We start from the raw sequence: 6,685 nt of genomic DNA on the forward strand, positions 1-6,685 counted from the left end.
CCCTCTGTCTGGACAATTGTATCTTTATGATCTAGCCAGGTCATTACAATACCTTTAAGTATTCAACCCCCTGAGTCGATACATAGTAGAAACACCAGCTGTGGGTCTTCCTGGGTAAGTAAGAGCTTTGTACACCTGTATTGTGCAATATTGGTCCCTTATTATTTTCATAATTTTTCAGGTTTTTGGGATCTTGGCTAAACAGCAATTTTCAAGTCTTGCCATAGATTTTCAAGCAGATTTAAGTACAAAACTGTAACTTGGCCAGTCAGGAACGTTCACTGTCTTCTAGGTAAGCTACTCCAGTGTAGATTTGGCCTTGTGTTTTAGGTTATTGTCCTGCTGAAAGGTGAATTCCTTGACCAGTGTCTGGTGTAAAGCAGGCAGGTTTTCCTCCAGGATTGTACCTGTGCCGAGCTCCATCCCGTTTCTTTTTATCCAGTATTTGCCGACGTCAAGCCTACCCGTACCATATTTCATATTTTCGCTGTCAATTAGGTTATTATTTTGGAATCACTTCAATGTTGTTGATCCATCCTCAGTTTTCTCCCATCACAGCCATTGAACTCGGTAGCTGTATTATAAAAACACCAATGGGCTGATGGTATTTGTATTTAATAAAGATCCCCATTAGTTCCTGCCAAGGCAGCAGCTGCTCTTCCTGGGGTCCAGGAACATTTAAGGCAGTTATATACAATTTTAAAATATTACATGACATTACATTTCATAACACTTTTCACAACACATTAAGTGTGTTCCCTCAGGCCACTACTCTACTATCACATATCTACAATACAAAATCTATGTGTACGTGTGTGCAGAGTGCGTGTCTTATCATGTGTACAGTATGTGTGTCTGTGCCTGTGTATCTTCACACTCCACTGTTCCATCAGGTGTATTTTTATCTGATTTCTACTGCTTGCATCAGTTACCGGATGTGGAATAGAGTTCCATGTAGTCATGGCTCCATGAAGTACTGTGCGGCTCCCATAGTCTGTTCTGGATTGTAAAAAGACCCTTGGTGGCATGTCTTGTGGGGTACGGGTGTCCGAGCTGTGTCTCAGTACTTTAAACAGACACCTCGGTGCATTCAGCATGTCAACACTTCTTACTGAAACAAGCACAACAAATCTCTCCTCCACTTTGTGCCACGAGAGATTTACATGCATATTGTTGTGTCTTTACTATGAATTATATGATATGACATGCTATTTTATCAAATTAATTCTCTAATTAATATTACCTGATTAAACTAATCATGTAAATGTAATTAACTAGGAAGTCGGGGGAACCCCGGAAGAATGTTTATAGAGCTGTTGTCTTCCGAATAAACACTTAAAGATCTGTTAATCTTTTATATCAATAGCAGTCAATTATTAATTGTCACCTTATTCAGTCTCATCTGAACGTCGTAAAATTCTTGGTTATCGTCACGAACCCTGGCTAACAAGTTGAATCAGCAATACAACATTTGGTTTAATTATTTATTTACTAAATACCTAAATAAATCACACAGAATTTCATATGCACAGGATGAATCTGAGGAACAAAAGGATTGGTTCTCTATCGGACCTTATGAAGCTATGCTATCGTAAATTCGGAATCTTATGCATTCTGAATAACCACCCATTCGGAAAAAGGAAAATGCAAGAAACATTTTTACTCTGAGCTGCGCTTCGATAGATTGGTCGAAGATGGAAGGCTGGGTTGACCAGCAGAGATCTCCCTTGTCCTTTGAAGAATATTTCTGGGCGGATACGTTGTAGTCTGTCGTCGTGTGGTAGAATGGATACGTTGTAGTACCCTGTCGTTCTGAAGAGTTTGTCCGTTCTTTCCTAGGCTACGCACGTTTACAGTTGCTGCTGATAATTCGACATCTAGGATGTATCACTTCTTTAGTGAATAAGAGTTCAAAGTTCATACCAAGTTGCCATACTCAGCTCGTGCTATATTCTGGCTGGTGTAGTCAATTCATCTTTCCAGCGTGGTGATCGTCACCTTCACGTTGAAATTAGCCCTTTTGAACGTATGGACACCAGTCCTACGTCGTCGGGAACTAAAGTTCATTTTGATAGGTTGTAGTTGATATTAGCCCTTTTAAACGTATGGACATAAGTCCTCACGTCATCGGGAACCCAAGGTTGACTTTCGTCAACGGGCTTTTGTAGCGGGGGATTGAAGGGTGTTTCATATTTCTCAACCAATGTCTGTTCACTTGGGCGTGGCCACTGAGTGATCATAGTTTACTTTAAGAAAACAATTATTTCATTTAGAAGCTAAAATTACATTTCAAATTTTCACAAATAGTTTCATATTTAAAAATGAAAATTGCACAAGAATTCCATGTGAATCTGATAACTAGAATGTGTAGACTTTCCAAGATACAATTTATGTCGTCCTATCATCAGATATAATATCCTGGCTCCACAATGCCTTGAACTGTCTGTGTATAAGATAAATTCAGGATTTTCCAACTAATGACTCTATAAAGCCATCAGAGAGCTGATCCAAATCCAACTCACAACAGTTGTGTTCAAGTAATGTGGTATCTGTAGGATACATCAGAGTAGCTGGATTTCATGGTGTGCCACGTTGTATGGTGATGTTAGGAGCCTCCACTACTTTAGTAGCGTCCGTAGCTTCTTTGTTAATGGGATATTGTTTTGTCTGAGTTGGGACAACACCTGTCAAGCACACTGGTTCCATTTCCACACTCATTTTTCTTCGTAGTCCAGATAGCATGGTTCTGAATTATAGATTCCTGGAGTTGTCTAATTTGTAATGTCACTTTTCCTTCAGAAATGTTCAATGTAGAGTCAAGTTGCATAATAACATCAAGGCCTAAAATAGGTTGTTCAAATGAGCCTATCCACACCCATGCATCAATCTTCCTTGGACCAATATAAATTGATAATGGTTTGGTCTGTTTCATATCTGTCTTTCCCCCCACTCCTGTTGCTCCCATCTTCTTGCCCGTATACTGAGGACATATATGTTTTGCATAAGATGTGGGCAATACAATGACTTCAGCACCCGTATCTACCAAAAAATCTACTGCAAAGTTATTAACCATCATGTTCACATATATTCCATCCGATTTCAGCTGAGATGGTACGTAAGAGGGAGTCTATTAGTTTCCCTCCACAGAATCCAGCAAACTCTGCTGCTGAGCCGGAGAAAGCTTCTTCAATTTCTGCATCAGCATTGTGTCGTTGGGGCTGTTGTCTTTCACTCGGAACCTGCACAACTCTGATAACAGACGGTTTATTATGTTGATTGATGTCTCTGTCCAGTCGTGACAACCTGTCGATGATGTCGCCGTAGTTTTGCCTCTCCCAGTCATTAGTTGTGGAAACAAGTTTTTTGCTAATCATCATGTATGGATTGGATCAGCTGATGAGTGATTGCCCATTTTTGGAGGAATTGAGTGTATCTTCATCTCCCATTTCAGGTAAGCCACTGAGTCTAACCACCTCTGATCTAAACCTTTCTTCAATTCAACAAACGCTTCTTTTGGTTTTTGAACACATTTGGTTCTCTCTCCCCAGTTGGTGGTTGCATTGGTCAGACCCTTAAGGAAAACATGTATGGCTCTCCATCCATCGACCACATCTTGCTCTTCACCACCCACAGCTCTAGAAACCTTTTCTTCAACTACACCATCTTCACGCTTGTTAAAAACAAAGGCTAATAACTGGAACCCATCATAAGGATGTTGATAGTTGAGTTTCTTATAACGCTTCAAATGGTCCCACGTTTTCATACCCACTTCTCAGGGATGTTTCAAAGTTTCGACCAATCATCCAACTGTTTTGTAGATGCTGATTTATGTGTGATTACTGTCAATTGAGGTTTCTCTTTACTACCTTTTACAGCCTGTGTTCTGGTTGGCCTAAGACATTGTTCGTCACCGCTGTCACTATCTGTTGACTCAAAGCCAGGCAGTGCTGACCAGATGCTTGAAACCCGATCATCCTTGCGCAACTCAGCCTGAGGGTGGATTGAAGGAACAAAGGGTCCTCCACATGTTGGAGCCAAGTCTGGTTTTATGACCCTTGTCTTCAAGGTTTAGATTTGTCCACCAAGAGCTTTCACACTTCTTTTTTTTCTCTCTGCAATGTCCTATCCATGATTCTCCAGAAATGATTTCTCATCCCGCTTCCTTACTTCGGCTAATACAGTTAAAGACCATTGTGTCTTTATCAAGGAATTAGATATTTTCTGTATTTTTCCCCAAGCTTTTTGTATATCAGACAGATTCCATATTCCATCTTTGTCAACAATGACAAAATATTTATTTATTATCTCTTGCCTACACTCCTCTACTTTGAAATGGTTCTTCATATCACTAGACAGTGAATTTAAAATATTTTTCATGCTCACATCCGGAGGAGCTGTTCCGCCCTTTTCTAGAGTGGTTTTCTCACTTAACAATGGCATTATATTAACTTCAAAAGTTGTATAATATATATCTCTATGTTTATATATTTATTTAACCCCATACACATATTTATATAACCCCTTTTCAGGACTCAAACCTCTGTTTTAGAACACAAATTGTTTTTGTAGGGTCTGGTTACCCATAAAGACTTGTGTTCACTTCAAAAAGCTTGTTGAAGACTTAAATTAACCACACGTGTAAGAATTGCTACTCAACTAGCAACTCACTTCTATGCAACAAGAAGGTTTCACAAAAAGAGAGGACACTAACATTTTAATAGAGGACTTGAACACCTATAATAAGACTTGAACACCTTCTCTCTTTCTACTGGATCAACACACAGTTGATAGGTTTTTCTTGTTGTTTTTGAGTCTAATTCATCCGCGTCATGGCACCAAATGTTAGCAGTTGATGTTATTAAGAATAACACAGACCCCAAGTAAATCAGGGGGAGGAAAATAGGTTTATTCGAAGAGAACAAATCATACGGGGAGGTAGATGGTCATTCTCCCCTGTCCTCAGTGATGCTCTCCCAGTGATTCTCCCCTGTCCTCAGTGATGCTCTCCCAGTGATTCTCCCCTGTCCTCAGTGATGCTCTCCCAGTGATTCTCCCCTGTCCTCAGTGATGCTCTCCCAGTGATTCTTCCCTGTCCTCAGTGATTCTCTCCCAGTGATTCTCCCCTGTCCTCAGTGATGCTCTCCCAGTGATTCTCCCCTGTCCTCAGTGATGCTCTCCCAGTGATTCTCCCCTGTCCTCAGTGATGCTCTCCCAGTGATTATCTCCTGTGGTTCTCCACAGAACAAAGGGACAGGGTGTAGTTTATAACCCAGCCCTATCCTGTGCTTGACCAATTAGAATTACTTGCAATAAAACGGTATCCTATTTCAGGTTGGACCAATGGGAACGTGCCACACCGTAAGTTCAGGACTGACATTCCTAACAGATGTTGAACTGAAAACCAACTATTTCCGTAGATAATTCCCTATTACAGAAAAACCACTATTTCCATTGATCGTTGTTACTCTATTGACTTCTCGTCCTCTGTCTCTGCATTGTGTATTTATCTTCGAAATATTCTTATTGTTGGTAACAGGCTGATTGGTCAGCTATTTGAGCGGTAAAGAGGGCTTTACTATTCTTGAGTAGGGGAATGACTTTTGCTTCCCTCCAGACCTGAGGGCACACACTTTCTAGTAAGCTTAGATTGAAGATATGACAAATAGGAGTGGCAATATGGTCCGCTATTATTTTCAGTCATTTTCCATCCAAGTTGTCAGACCCCCGTGGCTTGTCACTGTTGATGGTGACATCCCTAAGCAGTTCCCTCCCTATCCTCCAGTTCAGAAGGACGACTGTATCTTTGGTGTGTCTGGGCCAGTAAAGACTGCTGAGGGGAGGATGGCTCATAATAATGGCTGACATTTTGTCAATGGAGTGGTATCAACCATATGGAAACCATGTCTTTGATGTGTTTGATACCATTCCATTTACTCCATTCCAGACATTACTATGAGTCATCCTCCCCTCATCAGCCTCCACTGGTCTGGGTGGTTTAATACATCATCCACAGCATTTATTAACTTGACCATGCTTAACGAGATATTAAACGTCTGATTTGTTATTGTTAGCCATCTACCAATCACTGCCCTTTATGAGGCTTTAGAAACCCTCTGTGGTCGTTCTAGTTGAATCTCTGCTTGAAACTCCCTACTTGACTGAGGGATCTTACAGATATGGACAGAGGAAAGGGTAGTCATTCAAACATGATGTCAACCAGTGGAGACCCGTCATTCAGGGCAGGTGGGGCAGGGCCCACACTTTTTTGGGGGGGTGGGGGTCTTGCCTGTTTTGTATGTTATTTGGGCATTAATACGTGACACATATCAGTTTGCAAACAATGTAAAAAAAAAAGTAATTGAGTTAATAAATCCGCATAAAAACATGATCTCTTTTTTGCTTTCTTGAGTAAGGCAGCTCCAAAATGCAGGTGTTTCAGCCTAGCTCAGTGCTTTCTGTGGTGGTGGGGCAGCCAGTGGAAAATACAGAGCGTTGTGCCTGATTGGCTCAGTTTTCTGTCATGATTGGCTCAGTTTTCTGTCACTCAAAGGACAGTACGTCATCCCCAATTCTAAGGCTGGAGCTCCTTGTTACCTCATATCCCAGCGATTATGCCTTGCATTACGCCTGGGAAGAAACATTTGCTCAACTTGCCATTGGTTCAACCATTGGCTCAACTTACCCC

This window comes from Oncorhynchus clarkii, chromosome 12 (assembly GCF_045791955.1).
Source record: "Oncorhynchus clarkii lewisi isolate Uvic-CL-2024 chromosome 12, UVic_Ocla_1.0, whole genome shotgun sequence".
In the NCBI taxonomy this organism is placed as follows: domain Eukaryota; kingdom Metazoa; phylum Chordata; class Actinopteri; order Salmoniformes; family Salmonidae; genus Oncorhynchus; species Oncorhynchus clarkii.